Genomic DNA, 23,335 nt, shown 5'->3' with positions numbered 1-23,335 from the left:
AGCCATAGCACTACTGGGCTTGTACCCCAAAGAGATAATAAGGAAAAAGACTTGTACAAGAATATTCATTCATAGCTGCACTCTTTGTGGTGGCCAAAAGCTGGAAAATGAGGGATACCCTTCAACTGGGGAATGGCTGAACAAATTGTGGTATATGTTGGTGATGGAATACTATTGTGCTAAAAGGAATAGTAAAGTGGAAGAATTCCATGGGGACTGGAACAACCTCCAGGAAGTGATGCAGAGCGAAAGGAGCAGAACCAGGAAAACATTGTACACAGAGACTGATACACTGTGGTACAATCGAAGGTAATGGACTTCTCCATTAGTGGCAATGCAATGTCCCTGAACAATCTGCAGGGATATAGGAGAAAAAACACTATCCACAAGCAGAAGATAAACTGTGGGAGTAAAAACACCGATGAAAAGCAACTGCTTGACTACAGGGGTTGAGGGGATATGACTGAGGAGAGACTCTAAATGAACACTCTAATGCAAATACCAACAACATGGAAATGGGTTTGAATCAAGAACACATGTGATACCCAGTGGAATTTTGTTTGGGCTATGGGAGAGGTGGTGGGAGGGGGGGGAAGGAAGAAAAGAAAATGATCTTTGTTTCCAATGAATAATGTTTGGAAATGACCAAATAAAATTAAAAAAAAAACAAACAAACAGTGGTCTGCAGAGGCAGCTGGGTAGCTCAGTGGATTGAGAACCAGGCCTAGAGATGGGAGGTCCCAGGTTCAAATCTGTCCTCAGAAACTTCCCAGCTGTGTGACCCTGTGCAAGTCACTTGACCCCCATTGCCTAGCCCTTACTGCTTTTCTGCCTTGGAACCAATACAGAGTATTGATTCCAAGATGGAAGGTAAGGGTTTTAAAAAAAAAAAAAGAACAGTGGTCTTTGAATTGGAAAGGATAAAACAAAAATGACTGGAAGGCAGTTTATACTCCCAAAAGTACAGAGAGAGTGAGTATGTAGTTTCTTCTTGTTAAGTGCAAGACACTAGGCTTAGATGAACAACATTCCGCCTCCCTCCATACATGCAAGGTATTGAAAGAACTGGTAGAAAGGGTATTGGCCACTCCCATGTGGTTAGAAAAATCATTTTTAACAGGAGAGGTAACATTGAATTAGAAAAAGGAAGTTCCAATTTTCATAAAAGAGAAGAAAATTGCATCTTAAACCTGTAATTCAGTGAATGTAACTGACTTCTGGGAAAATTGGAGGAGGAGGAGGAGAAGGAGGAAGAAAAGGAGGAGGAGGAGGAGGAGGAGGATCAGGAGTTCAGAAAATTTCAGAAAGACTTCTATGAACTGATGCAAAGTGAAGCGAGCAGAACCAGGAGAACAATGTACACAGTGACAATAAATATCATACAATGATCAATTGTGAAGGACTAAACCATTATCAGCAGATCAAGTCTCCAAGATAGCTACAAAGAGACTCATGATGAAAATGCTATCCATAGCCAAAGAAAAAATTGTTGGAATCTGAATGTAGATCAAACCATGCCATATTCCACTCTATTTTCTTCAGGAGATTTCTATTGTAGGTGTGATATGTGTCCTCTATCATTACATTAGAAATATAGATATATGTATTACATGAAAGTATAGGCCTAACCTTATCAGACTATTCACTGCCTCCAGAAGTGGGGAAAGGGTAAGGAGGGAGAAAATCTGGATTTTAAAATTTCAAAAGCCAATGGTCAAAGAGTATTTCTGAGGGGGCTGCTGGGTAGCTCAGTGGATTGAGAGATTGAAAGAAAGATTTTTCTAGTTTTTGATTAATTGTCATTTAATGAATTGAAATGGGACCTCAAGATAGTTAGTTAATAAGAGATCACAAATTTATTCATGAGAAATTCATTATTCAACATACCCATAGATCATTTGAGAAAGCTCATAATAATTTTTTTTAGAAACTCTTATGTTCTGTCTTAGAATCAATACTGTGTATTGGCTCCAAGGCAGAAGAGTGGTAAGGGCTAGGCAATGGGGGTTAAGTGACCTGTCCAGGGTCACACAGCTAGGAAGTTTCTGAGGTCAGATTTGAACCTGGGACCTCCCATCTCTAGGCCTGACTCTCAATCCACTCAGCTGCCCCCTCATAATAGATTGAATGAGTCTATGAATCAAGTGGCAGGCTGAGGTTTGAGTGACATAAGAGTCAGTGTGGTCAGAGTCTAGACCTTGAGTACACCTGGTATATGTATATTTGTGGTTTTCCTCCCCACCTCCTTACCCCCCAGAGATTTTATGAGCTGTGGCTAGTCAGTACCTCTTTGGTTAGTATTATGTGGTGCAAAAGTTCCCCCAAGAAGGCTTAGGCAATTTCACTGACCTGGCACTTGTCTGAGATTATGTTCTATCAAATCTCTGGAGGTGATTTAACAGAATCGGACACCACAGATGTCAGGAACAGCAGTTGGATGGACCTTCATCCTCTCCCACAAAGACAAATTGTCCAAGCCCAAACTGAGGTAGGTCCTACATTCTCCCTACCTCTCCAAGACTTCTTTTCTCAAGTCTCAACATTCCTCATCTGGCCTTACCAAGAAGTCTTTTATTATCTTAGTTGCCCTCCATTGGGTGCTCTCCAGCTCATCAATGTCCTTCCCAAAATATGAAAATCATATCATTTTTCTAATCAAAATTACTGCTTTAATGGCAGGATTGGGACCAAGTATGATACTGAACTGCTGGGACTCTGAGATGGTTTATCCACTCGATGTATCTCTCCTGGTATAGTAATCCTAGGGAAAGTGGCCAGGAAAGCCGTGTAGGTGTCTTCCTTGGCACTGATCTGTATTAACCCATTTTGATTATTTGATTACTTTGCATCCAAATGAGTAACCACACACTAATTATGCTGCTAAAGAAGAGCTTCCCCTGTAATCTTGTTTCTACAATAAACAGAGAAAAGCCCCTCTTAGTCTCATCAATTTTCTTTCAGGGGACCATTTGGGCATCTTCTGCCAGGTATTTGTGAATGATAAAGTATGGGATTTCTTCAGGCTGTGGTTCAGCATAGAAAACAATATTTCTTCCTAACCCATTGTTTAGTTCCCAAATGGTAAATGCAAAACTGGTTAAGGTTTGGTTTTGCTAAAACCAAGACAGCAACAAGAAGGTGAGAAACCAAAGAGTGATGTGTTAGTCATTCCTCAGACTCTCTAAGAATCTGAAAGATTGCTGGTACCCCATTGGTTCTGAAATTTTTGTTTAAAAATCAAGAGGTAATTCAACTAGTTCCGCTTTTAGAAGGTTAAAAAATGTAATTTAGAATTTTGATGAGGCACCCTAGGGACATAAGAGATAACCATAATGATGACCTTAATAGTATTGCTATTTAAGGTCTTTACCCATAATCCTTTCCACACTTTCATGAGCATGAAACATTTAATAAGCATCTACTATGTGCACAGCATTGTCCCCTCGATTTCTTATAATCTAGTAGAGAATTAAGACAAACACAGATAGCTACAATACCCAATATACTTATTGTATTTAAAGAGAAAAATAGTGTTTTATGGAAACAAAGAAACTAGAAACAAAGTAGTCAATCTCCACTGATTAGAGAATGGCTCTATTTTCTAAGCATTATGACATGAACATAATGGAATATCACCACACATAAGAAGCAATGAATAGGAAGAGCTCAGAGAAGTATTGGAAGACTTATAAGAACTGAAGCAGAATGAAATAAGCAGAACCAGGAATCCAATATACATAATGCCTGAAACCATGGAAATGGAAATAACAAAAGAAAGCAAACAAAAAAGTATTATTACAAAGAGAAACAAGTTAAGTCCTAGAGAGAGAAGTTGAGAAAATGAGTCTCTTTGCAAAAATGATATAGGGTTCAACAAATGAAGAGGGAAAAGAGACATCATAGGCATCAGAAATGGTCAGTGAAAGATCTGTATCTGCATGAGAGTAAAAGCCATGTTCAAGGGAAAAGGATTTGTTCCATTTGGTTGAAGCCTAGTACATAGAGGGCAATAATAGGAAATAGAGCTAATTGGGGAGCACTCATCTTCCTGAATTCAAATCTAGCCTCAAACATTTACAAACTGTGTGACCCTGAACAAATCACTTCATCCTGTTTTCCTCAGTTTCCTCATATGTAAAATGAGTTGGAGAAGGAAATGGCAAACTACTCCAGTATTTTTGCCAAGAAAATTCCAAAACAGGGTCATGAAGTGTCAGACATGACTGAAAACAACTAAGTAAAAGCTAATTTGTGCGATCGCAGATTTAGAACTAGAAGAGGTTTCAAGGACCATTTAGTCCAACACCTTCATTTAACATATGAGGAAACTGAGATTCAGAGCTTTAAGTAAATCATCCAGGGTCACATAGGTAAAAAGCACCAGAGGCTCCAGAACCAGCATTCTTTCTACCGCACAAAAATGCTGTTTCAAGGCTAATCATTAAAAGAATAATCCTTGAACAAAAAAATTAATAAATATGCTGATAATCAGACAGATGATGCCGAGCCAGGAATCCAACCTCTAGGATGGCTTAATAAACTCTGCTAAATTTTTTTTCATTTTTTTTAATTAATAAAGAAGTACCTTTGGAGCACTTCATCCTTGAGGGTCTTTCTTCAGCAACTTCATCTGCCTAGAGAGACCCTCCGAGTTCAGTTCAATTCAGTTCAGCAAACATTCATTAAATGTGTTGGGCAATGTGGATAAAGATACAAAGACAAGAGCAGAACATGTCCTGTCCTCAAAAAAAAAACAAAAAACAAACTTCTTTTACCTGAGGAGAACAACATGTACACAGATAAGGAAATTAAAAAAAATATTTTTAATTAAGCCATTTCTGGGGTGGGCCTAAAAAGGGCAAGAATCAACATAGATCTCTGATAGGAGGAAGCATTTGAGTTAAGCTTTAAAGCTTAAGACTGAGCATATAAAAGGTAGAAGGGAGAATGGAGAGCTTTCCTGGCAAGGGGTACAATCTGATCAAAGGTATGAGATAGTAGTAGATAGAATGTCATATAAGAGGAATGTGTATCACAAAGTCCATGTACAGAATTTAGGATTTTATTCTAGAAAGTAGGGGTACCTGGAGTCCAAGAACTGGATCTTTAAAAAAATTTATATATTTTTATAAATAAAATCTATTTATATATGTGTGTGTATGCTTACTTATATGTATATGGCAAGTCATGCTTAAAAAATTAGGGGTGGGTTAGCTAGACGGTTCAGTGGATAGAGAGCCAGACCTAGAGATGGGAAGTTCCTGGATTCAAATCTGACCTCAGAGACCTCCTAGCTGTGTGACCTTAGACAAGTCACTTATCCCCCTTTGCCTACCCCTTACCACTCTTCTTTTTTTAATATAATTTTTATTTTTGTTTGTATTTTTCCATGGTTACATGATACATGTCATCTCCCTCCCCTCTTCCCTCCTACCTCCCAGAGCTGACAAGTAATTCCACTGGCCTTACCACTTTTCTGCCTTGGAACTAATACATAGTAATGATTCTAAGATGGAAGGTAAGGTTTAAAAAAAATGTGACTTACTCAATAATCTCAAACTACTTCCTGCCAAAAGCTACACTTTTTAACACCAATATTCTTCTAATGCTGCCATGTCTTGAAATTATTAAACACTGAAACTTCAAGATAAAATTGACCAAAAAGGCAACAGAAAACTTGTGGTGGTCCTTTACTACTCTTACCAATAATGATTTGCAATAATAAATAATATAAAAGACACCATAAGGACATAATTTGACTAGAAGAGGCAATGAATTAACTACATTATGAGAATGAAGAATAATAATTTCAGTTCTGAAAATGTGCTCTTATCCTATTTCTACTTCTTCCTTCAATTCCTAACTCCTATAAAATAGAGCTTAAGTATTACCACGCAAAACCTTTCTGCTCCCCTTTTGTTCCAATGGTTCCCTTCTCACTTTAAAAAAATCACCTCCTATTTATTTTGGATATACAGATAATTCTCTAAGAATATAAATGGCAAATGAGGTGCCAGCCTGTGTTGATAGAGCATTTCCACATTTGTAGTTCCCTATTTCAATGAAATAAAAAATCTAATGCCCTTCAAAAAGGATTTACTTATATGGAAGTTATATAATTTACTTATATTATTTCCCAAAAAAGAATGTAAGCTCTTTGAGGACAGAGACATTTTTGTCTGTATCTTTGTATCCACAGTGCATAGCATAATATCTGGTATGTAATACATATTTGATAATTTTTTAAGTTATTGATCAAGGGGCAGCTAAGTGTCTCACTGGATTGAGAGCCAGGCCTAGAGATGGGAAGTTCTGGGTGCAAATTTGGCATCAGACACTTCCTAGCTGTGTGACCCTGGACAAGTCACTTAACCCCCATTGCCTAGCCCTTACCACTCTTCTGCCTTGGAACCAAAACACAGTATTGATTCTAAGACAGAAGGTTAGAGTTTTAAAAAATTATTTATCAGTTATATATATCAGATATATAATCATAATTTGCTGCCAATACATCTTCCCTGGGGGCTGTTAGAAAGAATCACAAAATTGCAGAATTTTCAATTGAAAGGGATTTGAGCAGCCATCCAGTCCAGTGCTTGGCACACTATGATCCAGAGGGCCATATCCAGTTGGTGAGCTAAGAATGTTTTTTCCTTTAAAAAATACAATTTTAAAATGTAAAAAAATTCTTAGCTCATGGACAGTACAAAAATAAGTAGAAGGCCAAATTTGGCCCACAAACCAAAGCTTGCTGATCATTGAAATTTCTACCCATGTAGCAAAGCAATTCCCCATTTCACTTTTGGACAGCTCCCATTGTTAGAAAGTTTTCTCTGATGTCCAGCCTACATTTGTCTCTAACTTCTATCTATGTTTCCTAGTTCTATCTCTAGCTTCAAGTGGAATAAGCTGAACAATTCCTCCCCATGACAGCCCTTCAAACATGTCCTCCTTTAGTCTTCATCTTTAGCCTAGATCCTCCTGATTATATTGGATAACTAGAATATCCCTGCAGCGAGCATCACTGAATCTTTCTTTAATGACATGAGATCTTGAAGTCCCTCAGATGGGAATGTTGATTCTCACTGAATTTAAAGATGTACAAGGCTGCAAGGAATTTGTAATAATCCCAAATTCATCACAAGGACAGAAATGAATACATATATATGTTAATCAATCCCCGATATGAGCAAATATGGGAGGGGATAGTTATTCGGTCAAGTTCATTGGGTTTCAGTTAATATGCATCATTATGAAATGGTAACTGATGTTCATGCTGATAACCCCAAAGCTCTCTTCTGAATCATCAAAGATAAAATTGTACTAGCCCCAAGCATATCTTGGGGTATTTCAGTCATCTGAAACCAGAATATAGTTTGTATGATACAGAAAGGGCAGCAGGATAAAAAAAAAATACAATTCTAATTAATCACAGGGAAAGTAATGTTATCCTTATCAGCATCAAGGGGCATTTCCAGTGCTGAAAATCATTTTAAGTAATGACTTCATGAGAACTCACAGTTCTTCTCTTCCCTCGTGTCCTTTGGACAGCTTGTCCTACCCTGAAAAGACCCCTCTTTCCCCCAAAAGAGGTAGTCATAACTGCCCTGTTGGTTTCATATGAATTCCGCCCACTTGTTGCTTCTAATCAGACTAGTTGTTCACTGAACTTTCCAGGGTAGTTCCTTGGGAATTTAGTATTTGCCAAAGAGCCCACATCACACACAAGCCACGGCTAGGACCCAGGGCATAAAGAAGTGGCTGTTCTAATAGAGAAAGACCAGTTTGCTTCCACTGAAAACCATAAGGCTCTATTAGTGAGTCCCAAAATCCCTTGAGGAGTGTTGGGGGTGTATCTCAAATATTTGGAACAACCATATTGTTTCCCACTTGTAAAAAGTAAGTAAAGGCAGGGACAGCTTCATTTTTGTCTTTGTTTCCTTGGTGCCTGGTACAATACGTGGCACATGATAGATGATTACCAAATATTGGTCAACTGTTGCCAGATCACAAATGAGCAGATAATTTCAAAGATCTCTGGTCCTAACTTCAGTCTGTAAGCTTATTTTTTTTAACCCTTACCTTCCATCTTGGAATCAATACTGTGTATTTCTAGTTCCAAGGCAGATGAGTGATAAGGTCTAGGCAATGAGAGTTAAGTGACCAGCCAGGGTCACACAGCTGGGAAGTGTCTGAGGCCAGAGTTGAACTCAGGACCTCCTATCTCTAGGTCTGGATCTCAATCCACTGTGCCACCCAGTTGCCCCCAGTCTATAAGGCTTATGAGACAGCTTGAGGAAGCATCAATTCAAGCTAAATCAGGAAGAGCATGAAGACCAGTGATATAAACCAAGAGCTTTCACTGAATGGTGGCAAAGAGAGGAAACCAGAGTACGATACTGATCCAGATTAGACATATTAGAAGTACAAACTTCAGAGGCGGAGTCAAGATGGCGGCCTACAAGGAGCAGAAGTTCAGACCTCTGAATACCCTTCCTAACCGATCATAAACTGAATGCTCCCAGAGGACTGAAAAACAAACTTAACTACAAGACAGAGCCAAGGAACCCTCCTGCTGGACTTAATTCAAAAGGTATGCCCCCCAAAAAGCCAGAATCTGAGAATACTCGGGTTTAAGGGGAGGACAGAAGGAAGGTCCCAGGACCCATCGCCCCTCCCACCCAGAGCGCTGAGACTCCCAGACTCCAGTGGCAGCGGGAAATTCTGGGTGGGCAAAGGTGCTGGTCTGGAGGGCGTACATTGCAACCAGGGCTGTGATAAGCTCAGAGTGTCCAACACAGATGGTGGGGAAGGAGCTAGAGAGGGAGTCTGGCAGCATGGCCAGAGCTGTGGAGATCCTCCATATTTGCTCAAGCCTCCCAGGAAGTTTTGGACTCAGAGCACACCCAGCCCAACTAAACTGAACTTAATCCCATCAAAAGTCTCCAGAACTCAGGGAAGCCCAGGCACCACATCCATCCTCATTCACTGCTGGACTTTAATCCAATCAAAAGCCCCCAGAGGACAGGGAAGCTCAAACCCCAACAAACTTCCACCAGAGACTACACCAAGAGATCTTCTATTAAAGCTCCAAGAGGGGAGACTGATGGAAGCCCCCAAAACAAAAAAATGAGAGGAGCAAGAGCACAGACAAATACAGGGAGTAAAGAAGGGGTGAATTTAAGCAAACAACAGAAAAAGAAGAAAGAAACTACAATAGACAGCTTCTACTCAGCAAATGGAACAGAGGGGGAGAGATTAGCAAATGATAAATCAGAAATCCCAGCGAATTGGTTACAGGCTGCGGAAGAACTCAAAACACAACTAAGAGAGGCGGAAGACAATTGGGAAAAGAACTTAAAAATTAAGATAAGTTATCTGGAAACAGAGGCACTTGAACTAAAACAAGAAAATAGTGTCTTGAAAGCCAAAATCAACCAGCTGGGAAATGAGCCAAAGGAGATTAAAGATGAGGCGAAGAAGATGAAAGATGAGAAAAAGGAGATGAAAGACAAGGTAAAGAGGATGAAAGGTGACCTCCAAAGAAAATCAGACCAGAAGGAGAGGGATGACCAAAAAGCCAGGGATGAAATCCAGTCTTTAAGAACCAGAATACAACAACTAGAATTTAAGTGACCTCACAAGGCAGCAGGACACTATAAAACAAAATGAAAAAAAAAAGAAAAAATTGAGGAAAATATGAAGCATCTCATTCACAAAAGAGATGATTTAGAAAATCGTTCGAGAACAGATAATTTAAGAATGATAGGTCTACCAGAAGACCATGACAAAAGAAAAAGCCTGGGCATAATACTACAGGAAATTATTCAGGAAAACTGTCCCGATATCCTAGAACAAGAGGGGAAAGTGGAGATTGAAAGAATCCACAGATCACCTCCTGTATTTAATCCCCAACTGACAACACCCAGGAATATTATAGCCAAACTCAAAAACTATCAGACCAAAGAAAAGATATTACAAGCTGCCAAGAAGAAGCCATTCATATATCACAGAAACACAGTGAGGATAACTCAGGATCTGGCTGCATCCACACTGAAGGACCGAAAGGCATGGAATATGATATTCTGGAAAGCAAGGGAACTAGGTCTACAACCAAGAATCAAATACCCATCAAAACTGACTATATTCTTACAGGGGAAAGTATGGTCATTCAACACAATAGAAGAATTCCAAGCATTCATAAAGAAAAGACTAGACCTGAACAGAAAATTTGATGTCCAAGCAAAGAACTCAAGAGAATCATCAAAAGGTAATTTAAAAAGTGGGGAAAAAGAAAAACAAAACAAAACAACAACAAAAAAAATTTTAAGAGACTCAATAAGTTAAAATATTTATCCCTATAAGAAAATAGGTCATTGGTAACTCTTAAAAACTGTTGCTATCACCTGGGAAGCTAGAAGAATTACACTTAGAGTGAACAGTGACAAACTGTATAGGATGAAAGGACAAGACATAAATAGGAATATAGATATATGCATGCATAAATACATATACGTGTGTGTGTATACACACACACACACACATATATATATATGTATATATATATATATATATACATATATATATATGTATATATATATATATATATATATACAACCAGAACTAAAAAAAAAGAGGCTAATACTAAAATAAATGGGAAAAGAAACAATTGGGGGTAAATTGATATGTCACAAAGTAGCTCATGGCGGGAGGGGGAAGAACATTGATACACTGGAAGGGTAAAGAGGTTGGAGATAGGAAATACTCAACTCTTACATGCTTTGAAACTGACCCAAAGAGGGAAGAACAATCCAATCCATTGGGGCAGAGAATAGATTTGTGCCCGATAGGGGAGTAGAAGGGTAAAAAAAAAAAGGTGGGGAGGGAAGCAGTACAAGGGAGGGATAGGGTGGGGGGTGAATTTTAAAAAGACTACAGGGGAAAATAAGGGGGGGAATAAGAAGGGAGGGGGGATAGAAAGGGAAGTAAAATAAGGGTGGGAACTAGAGGGACTGATTATAAACAAACACTGGTGTAAAAGGAAATAGTGAAAGAAGAAAAGGCAGGACCAGGAGTAGAAATCAAAATGCTGGGAAATACACAGCTAGGAATCATAACTCTTAATGTGAATGGAATGAACTCACCCATAAAACACAAGCAAATAGCAGAGTGGATTAGAATCCAAAACCCTACCATATGCCATCTGCAAGAAACACACATGAGGAAGGTAGATACGAATAGGGTGAAAGTAAGAGGATGGAGCCAAATCTATTGGGCATCAACTGATAAAAAGAAGGCAGGAGTCGCAATCATGATATCTGACAAAGCCAAAGTAAAAATAAATCTAGTTAAAAGAGATAGGGAAGGTAACTATATCCTGATAAAAGGCAGTATAGACAATGAGGAAATATCTGTACTCAATATGTATGCACCAAATGGCAGAGCATCCAAATTTCTAAAGGAGAAACTAGAGGAGCTCAAGGATGAAATAGACAGAAAAACTATACTAGTGGGAGATCTGAACCTTCCTCTCTCTGAACTAGATAAATCAAACCAAAAAATAAATAAGAAAGAGGTGAGAGAAGCAAATGAAATCTTAGAAAAATTAGAGTTAGTAGACATGTGGAGAAAAATAAATAGGGACAAAAAGGAATACACCTTCTTTTCAGCAGCATATGGTACATTCACAAAAATTGACCATGTATTAGGGCACAAAAACATTGCAAACAAGTGCAAAGGGGCAGAAATAATAAATGCAACCTTCTCAGATCACAATGCAATGAAAATAATAATTAGTAAGGGTACATGGAGAGATAAATCAAAAATTAATTGGAAATTAAATAATACAATTCTCCAAAACTGGCTAGTTAAAGAACAAATTGTAGAAACAATCAATAACTTCATTGAAGAAAAAGACAATGGTGAGACATCCTTTCAAAAACTATGGGAAAGCAGTACTCAGGGGGAAATTTATATCCTTGAGTTCATATATAAACAAATTAAGAAGGGCAGAGGTCAATGAATTGGGCATGGAAATTAAAAAACTAGAAAGTGAACAAATTAAAAATCCTCAGATGAAGACTAAATTAGAGATCCTAAAAATCAAAGGAGAAATCAATAAAATTGAAAGTCAAAGAACTATTGATTTAATAAATAAGACTAGAAGCTGGTACTTTGAAAAAACAAATAAAATAGACAAAGTACTAGTCAGTCTAATTAAAAAAAGGAAAGAAAAAAACCAAATGGACAGTATCTAAGATGAAAAGGGAAACCCCATCTCTAATGAAGAGGAAATTAAGGCAATCATTAAAAACGACTATGCCCAATTATATGGCAACAAATACAGCAATTCAGGTGATATGGATGAATACTTATAAAAATATAAATTGCCTAGACTAAAAGAGGAAGAAACAAATTACCTAAACAACCCCATATCAGAAAAAGAAATTGAACAAGCCATCAAAAAACTCCCCAAGAAAAAATCCCCAGGTCCAGATGGATTCACAAATGAATTCTATCAAATATTCAAAGAACAACTGATTTCAACATTATACATACTATTTGACAGAATAAGCCAAGAAGGGGTTCTACCAAATTCTTTTTACGACACAAACATGGTACTGATCCAAAAGCCAGGCAGATTAAAAACAGAGAAAGAAAACTATAGGCCAATCTCCCTAATGAATATAGATGCAAAAATCTTAAATAGGATACTAGCAAAAAGACTCCAGCAAGTCATCATGAGGGTTATCCACTATGCTCAGGTAGGACTCATACCAGGAATGCAAGGATGGTTCAATATTAGGAAAACCATCCACATAATTGACAATATTAACAAGCAAACTGACAAAAATCACATGATTATCTCAATAGATGCAGAAAAAGTCTTTGATAAAATACAACACCCATTCCTATTGAAAACACTAGAAAGTATAGGGATAGAAGGGCCTTTCCTAAAAATAATAAACAGTATATATCTAAAACCATCAGCAAACATCATCTGCAATGGGCATAAACTAGATGCATTCCCAATAAGATCAGGAGTGAAACAAGGATGCCCATTATCACCTCTATTAGTTAACATTGTACTAGAAACACTAGCAGTAGCAATTAGAGAAGAAAAAGGAATTGAAGATATTAAAATTGGCAGTGAGGAGACCAAGCTATAACTCTTTGCAGACGATATGATGGTTTACTTAAGGAATCCTAGAGAATCAACCAAAAAGTTACTCGAAATAATCAACAACTTTAGCAAAGTTGCAGGATACAAAATAAACCCACATAAGTCATCAACATTTCTATATATCTCCAACCCAGTTCAGCAGCAAGAATTAGAAAGAGAAATTCCATTCAAAATCACCCTAGACAATATAAATTACTTAGGAATCTATCTGCCAAGACAAACACAAGAACTATATGGACACAACTACAAAACACTCTCCACACAATTAAAACTAGATCTAAACAATTAGAAAAACATTGATTGCTCATGAGTGGGATGAGCTAACATAATAAAAATGACAATCCTACCCAAACTTATCTATCTATTTAGCACCATATCCATTGAACTTCCAAAAAACTTTTTTTACTGAATTAGAGAAAACCATAACAAAGTTCATTTGGAAGAACAAAGCATCAAGGATATCCAGGGAAATAATTTAAAAAAATACAATTTAGGTGGCCTTGCAGTCCCACATCTCAAACTATATTATAAAGCAGTGGTCATCAAAATAATTTGGTACTGGCTAAGAGACAGAAAGGAGGATCAGTGGAACAGACTTGGTGTAACTGACCTCAGCAAGATAGTCTATGACAAACCCAAAGACCCCAGCTTTTGGGACAAAAATCCATTATTTGATAAAAACTGCTGGGAAATTGGAAGACAGTGTGGGAGAGATTAGGTTTGGATCAACACCTCACACTCTACACCAAGATAAACTCAGAATGGGTGAATGACCTGAACATAAAGAAGGAAACTATAAGTAAATTAGGTGAACACAGAATAGTATACATGTCAGATCTTTGGGAAGGGAAAGATTTCAAAACCAAGCAAGACTTAGAAAGAGCCACAAAATGTAAAATAAATAATTTTGACTACATCAAATTAAAAAGGTTTTGTACAAATAAAACCAATGTAACTAAAATTAGAAGGGAAGCAACAAATTGGGAAACAATCTTCATAACAAAAACCTCTGACAAAGGTCTAATTACTCAAATTTACAAAGAGTTAAACCAGTTGTACAAAAAAATCAAGCCATTCTCCAACTGAAAAATGGGCAAGGGACATGAATAGGCAGTTTTCAGTTAAAGAAATCAAAATTATTAATAAGCACATGAAAAAATGTTCTAAATCTCTCATAATCAGAGAGATGCAAATCAAAACAACTCTGAGGTATCACCTCTCACCTAGCAGATTGGCCAACATGACAGCAAAGGAAAGTAATGAATGCTGGAGGGGATGTGGCAAAGTAGGGACATTACTTCATTGCTGGTGGAGTTGCGAACTGATCCAACCATTCTGGAGGGCAATTTGGAACTATGCCCAAAGGGTGATAAAAAACTGTCTGCCCTTTGATCCAGCCATAGCACTGCTGGGTTTGTATCCCAAAGAGACAATAAGTAAAAAGACATGTACAAGAATATTCATAGCTGCACTCTTTGTGGTGGCAAAAAAAAAATTGGAAAATGAGGGGATGCCCTTCAATTGGGGAATGGCTGAACAAATTGTGGTATATGTTGGTGATGGAATACTATTGTGCTAAAAGGAATAATAAAGTAGAGGAATTCCATGGAGACTGGAACAACCTCCAAGAAGTGATGCAGAGCGAAAGGAGCAGAACCATGAAAACATTATACACAGAGACTGATACACTGTGGTACAATCGAAGGTAATGGACTTCTCCATTAGTGTCAATGCAGTGTCCCTGAACAATCTGCAGGGATCTAAAAAACACTATCCACAAGCAGAGGATAAACTATGGGAGTAAAAACACCAAGGAAAAGCAACTGCTTGACTTCAGGGGTGGAGGGGCTATGACTGAGGAGAGACTCTAAATGAGCACCCAAATGCAAATACCAACAACAAGGAAATGGGTTCAGAGCAAGGACACATGTGATACCCAGTGGAATTGCGTGTTGGCTAGGGGAGGGGTGGCAGGAGGAGGGGGTGGGGAAGGAAAAGAAAATGATCTCTGTTTCCAATGAATAATGTATGAAAATTACCAAATAAAATAATGTTTTAAAAAAAAAGTACAAACTTCAGGAACCCATGATTCCATTTGAATGCTTTCTTCAACGATAATAATAATAATAGCCATTTCTATAGTACTTTAAAGTTTGTAAAGTTCTTATCTCCTTTAGGTCTCACAACAGTCTGAGGCAAGTAATGTCATTCAAAAAAGAAGCATCTATTAAGGGTTTATGATATCTCAACCACTGTGCCAAGAACTGTGATACAAAGAGAAAGCAAATACAGCCCTTGACCTTCAAGAGTTTCCATTCTAATAAGGTGGAAAATATTTGTAAATTGGCATGTACAAGATAAATGAAGAAAACATGAGGGCCTTTCAAAAGGTATTATTTGGCAGTTTGGGGTCAGAGGAGGAAATCTTTTCTTAGGAAGCGGGACTTGATTATTTCTATTTTACAGATAAGGAAACTGAAGTTTGGAGAGTTTAGAGGACGTCCTCAAGGTCACACAGTTAATGTCAGCAATTTGAATATAGGTTTTCTTGGTTGTAGGACTCGATTCACCAAACCAATACTGTCTCTAGAAGATGATGATTATGAATTTCTGTAACCAAGAAATTCATATCTTCCAATAATATTCTGGTAAGCCTCACATCAAAGTCTTCATATCAAATAGGAACAGTTTATCATCATGCCCATCCTTGAAGCCCTCCCGAGCTGACCTGGGGACCAGAGCAACATTTAGGGTGAAAGGCTAGACATCTTCTCTACCCTCTTTTATATTTCTCTATTTTAACGCCTTTCATCTTTTTGTAAATAAAAGTACTAAAAGTCATTTTGGCTTGAGATATCATATTTTTAAATCAGTGACCACAGTATTATCTTAAAAGTCTCATATATTTAGTCAGACCCCTCATTTTAATTCCTATCAATCCTAGTTCATTAGTGTTAAGAACACAACACCATGTCAGAAGCCCTAGTGTTAAGTGGTGGCTCCAAAACATACTAAATCTCCATAATCTTGGCAAACCCTCTTTAAGCCTCTGTCCTCCTCTTGAAAGTAGTGATAATACTGCTTGTACTACCCACCATTCAGAATTATTGAAAGGCTTAATGAAATAATGTCTGCAAAGATTTTTGCTATCATAAAAGAGCAATGTGACTTCAATCTGTTGTTATGTTATTATTTTTTTTTTGAGATTAGGGCAAGGTGTTTAACCTTTCTTGTGCCTGAGAGCCCTCTGCAAGTCTAGGGAAGCTTATAGACCCCTTCTTAGGATTAGATTTTTTAAAAGATCAAATACATAGGACTACAAAGGTAACCATTTATATTGAAATATAGCTATCAAAATAGTTTTCAAACTAAGTTCACAGACACTTGTAGACTCAAGATATGGACTCAAAATAAAGAGAAGCCCCACATATAGAATTTCTGCCATTGTTCCACATGAATCCAAAATTCTCTCTCTCTATTCCCCTCTCTAGGTAAGTACTTTCTAAGCTCAAGAGTAGGCCAACACCACATTCCACAAGGAAGGAGAGGTGAATGAATACCAATCTAAGTCCGATGCCACTTTCTAATCCTATGGGTTGTCAAACAAGTATCTTCCCCTGTGAAGAAAATTAAATTAATATTACTCTGATCCTACATTGTATTGATTTTACATTGTAATTGAATCTATATGTGCCTAAAGTTACCTATGTCTTTGAGTTGAGCTCAGGAATTTAACTTACCCTCTGTGTTAGTTTAATGTTATAATAAAGAGTTGTTTCCTCTCATAATGATGACCAATAGGAAACTTCCAAAGCATCTGTTTGTTATCTTTAAGCCCCACAAGTTTTAAGCCTCAAGGTAACTTGTTACCATCTCCAAAAGATACATCATCTGTCCTTATGTGTTCCTGTGCAATCAGGAGAGTTTCTAATCTCTTCCAAAGAGACAACAAATCTGGTCATTTGGGTCCCTTAGCAAAGATCACAAGACGAAGATGGATCCCCCTAAAACAATTAACATTCCTAAATTGTCAGAAAGGGGCAGTGATTAGCCTCACATGAATGCTAGCCCACCTTTCTTAGTATGGCCAATTATAATGTTCTTGCACCAAAACTACAACATATCATTTTTTCCTCCACACTATCAAGACCCCTTCTTGGTTGGGTGTCAAAGAAGATCTCCTTCTAAATGGGATCTCTGCCTTTACTTAGCTTGCCAGTCTGACCTGCTTTTTTAATAGTTAAATGTATCACTGTTAATAAATTGACTTTGCTTTGAGCTGGGTACATCAATTTACCTTTATTAATTTTATTTGCCACACCTGTCCAGCACCAATATGCAGGGTTGGAGAAGAAACAGTTAACAATTTAGAATATGGGACAACTTGACCCTTCAGGAAAAGAACTCTCATGAGGCAAAGTCCTTGTTGCTTAGCAAAATGCAGGAACTACATGGTTGGGGTTCTTCCAAGTGCTTCTTCATGCAATGTTTGACATATTGCTAGGAATTTGTCCTTGGATTTGGGGGGGTCTTTTTTCTGATAACTGAGTAACCCCTGCCATGAAACCACCCAAATAACAAAAGCTTGAAAGACCCCTACAGGACAAAGCAGTGAGAGAAAGCTCCATGGATAAGGGAAGGTAGGGCCTCAGCTTTCAATCGAGATAAAGCTTTCAATCAGTTGCCTGGAAATCAACAGCTTTCCCTCAGCTTGTGTGTGTGCTACTGAATATTCATACTGACTGTTCTTGTACCACAAGCCTGAAAAGGCCCCCACGTTGACTAAAGAGGAGGTTTCAGAATGACTATCTTTCTTCTCAAAAGGGAATGAGCTAATAAAGGAAGAGCCAAAGAGGACAACACATAATTGGTGCCCTGTGGAATGGATATCAGCCCACCTCCTGAAGGCAAATGCCCAAACTCAAAATTGTTGGTGATTCTAAACATAGAGAATTTCTACACAGAGAAAGACAAAGGGAATAATCCCTTTTCTGGGATGAGGGAAGGAAGACTTTGCAATGAGAGTCATCACTTTTCTCAAAGTGATTTCCTGAAATTTAGAATTTAGGATTTCTTGGTTCCCATGTGCCTGAAAATTCAGAGTACCACACCTTTATGAGTTACCACCATGGAAGAACAGAAACAATTATTTACAATAAGTTGTGTTCCTCGACATTTATCCTTCAGTCTGAATCATATCAATGGCATAGAAAAACAGAACCATCAGGAGGAACTAGGGTTTTGGCTTAGCCACTGAGACTCCTAGGACTTTCAGTACATCTTCTCTTTCACAACAGCATAGAAACCATTGACTTTGGCACCTACTTGGCAAAAAGTAATTAGTGAAAGTAGAAAGCTACCAGATAATATGTTGCTTTACTCTTGCTTTCAGGTGGATTCCTCTTTCCATGTAACCCTACCCTGTTTCTCCCAATATGGCAGCTGTCTGAGCAGTGGCTTTGGGGATTTCAGTTCTCTTTGCACAGGATTGTGCTCTAGGGTCTATCTACCAAAACGAGTTCTCTTTAAAAGTTGACAACCAAAAGAATTATAGCTACAACTTTCAATAACAAAGAATTGGGAACAAAATCAAATGTCATTCTATTGGAAGTAATGGATAATTCACAATGGAATGTTATTGGGTCATAAGAAATGATGAATAAATTTGGGGGAAAAGAAAAGATTCATGTTAATTGTTACAGAGATAAGTAAGTAGCACCAAAAGAACAGTACTCCACAATTACAATGATGTAATTGAAACGTTCTACACTGAAAGAATTACCAAGAATGTTAGAATCTGGGAACAGCTAGGTTGTTTTTGTAGATTTTTTTTTTCATAGATTTTGTAGATTGAGAGCGAAGTCTACAGAGGGGTGGTCCTGGGTTCAAGTTTTACTTTAGGCACATCCTAGCTGTGTGATCCTGAGCAAGTCACTTAACTTCCATTTCCTGGACTGTACCACTCTTTTGACTTGGAACCAATACATAGTATTGATTCTAAAATGGAAGGTAAAGTATTTATTTTTTAAACAAAAAAAGAATTTTATAATTCAGTGGGTAGTTAGACTAGATGGCTCCTATGGTTTCTTCTAGCTCTAAATCTATGATTTTTAAAGAAAAACCTTTTCCTTTTGTCTTAGAATTGATACTAAATATCAGTTCTAAGGCAGAAGAGTGGTAGGGGTTAGGAAATTAGAGTTAAGTGACTTTCTCAAAGTCACACAACCAGGAAGTGTCTGAGGTAAAATTTGAACCCAGGACCTCCCATCTCTAAGCCTGGTTCTCTATACACTGAGCTGCTTAGCTGACACTAAGTCTATGATTTTATATATCTAGCCCTGCTTTTTTCCAAGTTCCACTCTTGCATCACCAGTTGCTTTTTAGACATCTCCAAAGGTGTTTAGAATTCAACATGTGAAAAATTGACCTCATTATCTTCTCTCCCTTCCTTGACCCTTACATATACATCTTTGCCAAACTTCTCTCTTTCTATTGACCCCCAGGTCACTGAGATTTAAAACTTATCCAGCTGCCAAGTTTCATAGATCTTACCTTCGTATTTTGCTCCTCCCACTCCTTTTCCATGGTCAATGTCATAGTTCAGGGTTGGGTTGCCTCTTCTTAGAGAGGCAGCTAATGAGGTTTTGCATAACTCTTGCCACCACCTTCATGAGGTTGCTTCCTCAGTCCTCTCTATTCCTCCTTGATATCTATTTTGGACAATTATTTGGGGAATCTAGGGTCATTGTAAAGAGACTGACAATGTGGAATGAATGTGGATTTGAAACCAGAGGACCTGGGTTCTTTGAGTTTTGCTCCCTAGAAATCACTAAAACCCTAGGTGGTCTTTGAGAAGTTTCAATTTACATATGGACATTCAGGTTCTTTAGAAAAACCTTATCAGATGGCTTCTTTAAGCACCTTATTTTAATATAACTACAAAGAGGTCATTTTATAAGCATACAAAAGTTTGGTAGCAAGAAACAGACGTGAAGACTATTATTTATGTGAAACCTTAAGCCATAAACAAGGTTTTCATTACAAGGTGGTTTTTGCCAGTCATATAATAAGCACATAATAAATGTTAAATATTGCGGGACCATTCAAATAGTAGGGGTTTTTTTAGGCAATAATGTGATATAACATTATTCAAGACCTCAAAGAGAAGACAAAAGCTGGAGAGGAACAAACCATAAATGTACAAATTGCTATCGAAGGTAGGATCTTTACTCCTATATTTTTTCATTCTGGGTATACAGCTCTACAGAGCTACAGAAAATGTTACACGATTAATACAAAAAATACCTGAGTTAAAAGGGGGGCAAATACCACTGCTGAGTTTATATGCCAAAAAGATAAGGAAAAAGACATATACAAAAATATTTATAGCCAGGCTCCTAGTGGTGGCAAAAAACTGGGAAATGAGGGGATGCCCTTCAATTGGGGAATGGCTGAACAAATTGTGGTATATGTTGGTGATGGAATATTATTGTGCTGAAAGGAATAATGAACTGGAGGAATTCCACGTGAACTGGAACAACCTCCAGGAATTGTTGCAAAGTGAAAGGAGCAGAACCAAGAGAACATTGTACATAGAGATTGATACATTATGGCACAATCTAATGTAATAGACTTTTCTATTAGCAGCAATGCAATGATCCAGGACGATTCTGAGGGACTTACGAGAAAGATGCTATTGACATCCAGAGAAAGAACTGTGGGAGCAGAAAAACAACTGCTTGATCACATGGCTCGGAGGGGACACGAATGGGCATGTAGACCCTAAATGATCACTCTAATGCAAATATCAATAATATGGAAACAGGTGTTGATCAATGATACATGTAAAACCCAATGGAATTGCTTGTTGACTATGGGAGAACATGAATTATGTAACAAAGGAAAACTATTCTAAATTAAATAAAATTTTAAAAGGGGGGGGCAAGCATGTGGTTCATTAAATCAGAGGGGCAAGTTGGCTTTCAAAACAGTCATCTTTTGGCACTCACGAAAATACCTTTGCAATATTTTTTGCAAAGCCAAAATATTCTTCCTCTCCTGGCATCAGTCATTTTTCTTATATTCCTTATTAAAATTTATTTTTTCAGTTACAATTAAAAATATTTGTTGACAATTGTTTATTTTTATATTCAGATTTTCTCCCTCTATTCCCCTGCTTCTCTGAGGCAGTCTGATATAGGTAATAACAGTACTTTCATGTAATAAACATTTCCATATTGCACATCATGATAGAAGACAAAAATCACACATACAATAAAAATCTCACAAAAGAAATAAAGTGGAAGATGAAATATTTTGATCCAAACTCAGATCCCAACAGTTCTTTCTTTGACTGTGGATAGCATTTTCCCTTTGTGATTATCTTGGAGACTTGCTTTGCTGATAATGGTTTAATTAGCATTTTTCTAATTGCAATTTGGTGAATTTTTTAGATGACAAGATTTTTTTCCTCTGAAAATCCTGTATTCACATGCTTTGACAATTTTTCAACTGGGAATGCTTTGTATATTTCTAAATTTGACTCAGTTCCATATATTTGAGAAATGAGGCATTTTGTCAGACTTGCTATAAATTTTTTCCAAACTTATAATCCTTATTACATTGGTTTTATTTGTAAAAAATATTTTTAATGAAATCATAATTTTCCATTTCATTCTTTTCCATTTCTTCTGTGTCTGGTCAGGTCATAAGTTCTTCCTTTATCCTTAAGTATGACAGTAAAACTTTTCCATGCTTTACTCATTTGTTTATGGTGTCACCCTTTATTTCTAGATCAAATATCCCATTTTAACTTTATCCTGGTGTGTGCTGCGAGATGGTGGTCTATGCCTAGTTTCTGCCATACTGTTCTCTAATTTTCCCAGCAGTTTTTATGAAATAATGAATTCTTTCCCCAAAAGCTTGGATCTTTGGGTTTATTGAACATTAACTGCCATGTGTCAATAGCCTAATTCATTCCATTGATCCATTATTCTTTCTTAGCCAGTACCAGATCATTTTGATGATTACCATTTTATAGTATAGTGTGAGATCTGGCACAGGTAGGACTCCTATCTTCATATGTTCTTCACTTATTCCCTTGATATTCTTGGCCTTTCTGTTCTTGCAGATTACTTTTGTGATTTTTTTCTGCTTACTTGAAATAATTTTGGGGTAGTTTGGGTAGTAGATTACAATGACACTGACTAGGTGAATTTAGATTGGGTTGTCTTTTTCATTATATTGGTTTGGTCTATCCATCAGCAATTGTTTTTCTAGTTATTGTAGGCCTGACTTCACATGTGTGAAGCATTTCATAACTGTGTTCATATAGTTGCTGGGTTTGCTTTGGTAGGTATACTTCCAGGAATTTGACATTATTAGTTACTTTGAATGAAATTTCCTTCTCTTTCCATTGGTGGTGGAAGTATGCCATGCAAGACTTTCCATGTATAATTGATACCATATTGCTTGCCTTCTCAGTGGGTGGGAAAGGGGCTAAGAGGAAAAGAATTGGAAACTTCTAAAAAATGACTGTTAAAATAAAGTGTAATTAATACCTTTTCAGATAACATTTTAAAAAAATAAAACTCCTACCTTCCATCTTGGAACTTATACTGTGTATTATTTCTAAGGCAGAAGAGTGGTACGGGCTAGGCAATGGGGATTAAGTGACTTGCCCAGGGTCACACAGCTGGGAAGTTTCTGGGGCCAGATTTAAACCTGGACCTCCTATCTCTAGGCCTGGTTCAGTCCACTGAGCCTTCCTACAAGTGGCTTTCTAAAGCTCCTTGTTTTAATATAACTGCAAAGTGATCACTTAATAAACATATAAGCTTGATAGCAAGAGACAGAGAATTGAAGGCAAAAGTATATAGTATCTTAAGCTAAAAATGTTTTCTTTACATGTATAAATTTATATACATATTAGATATTTTAAATAGCAACCAATTAATGTTTTCAAGGCTTTTATTAAAGATTTTATTATCATCTATAATTAAGATTTTAAAGGTTTAAGGTTTGCAGAGTGCTTGAAAAATATTATCTCCATTTGATCTATACAAGCCCAGCTGGTATTATCCGTTTTGCAGAAATTAAGTGACTTGTCCAGTCACACAGCTAGAAATTTGTTTTGTTTGTTATTTTAACCCT

The sequence above is a fragment of the Monodelphis domestica genome, chromosome 5 (genome assembly GCF_027887165.1).
Source record: "Monodelphis domestica isolate mMonDom1 chromosome 5, mMonDom1.pri, whole genome shotgun sequence".
Taxonomy (NCBI): Eukaryota; Metazoa; Chordata; class Mammalia; order Didelphimorphia; family Didelphidae; genus Monodelphis; species Monodelphis domestica.
The sequence above is the reverse complement of the archived record's forward strand: the minus strand, read 5'-3'. Positions refer to the sequence as shown.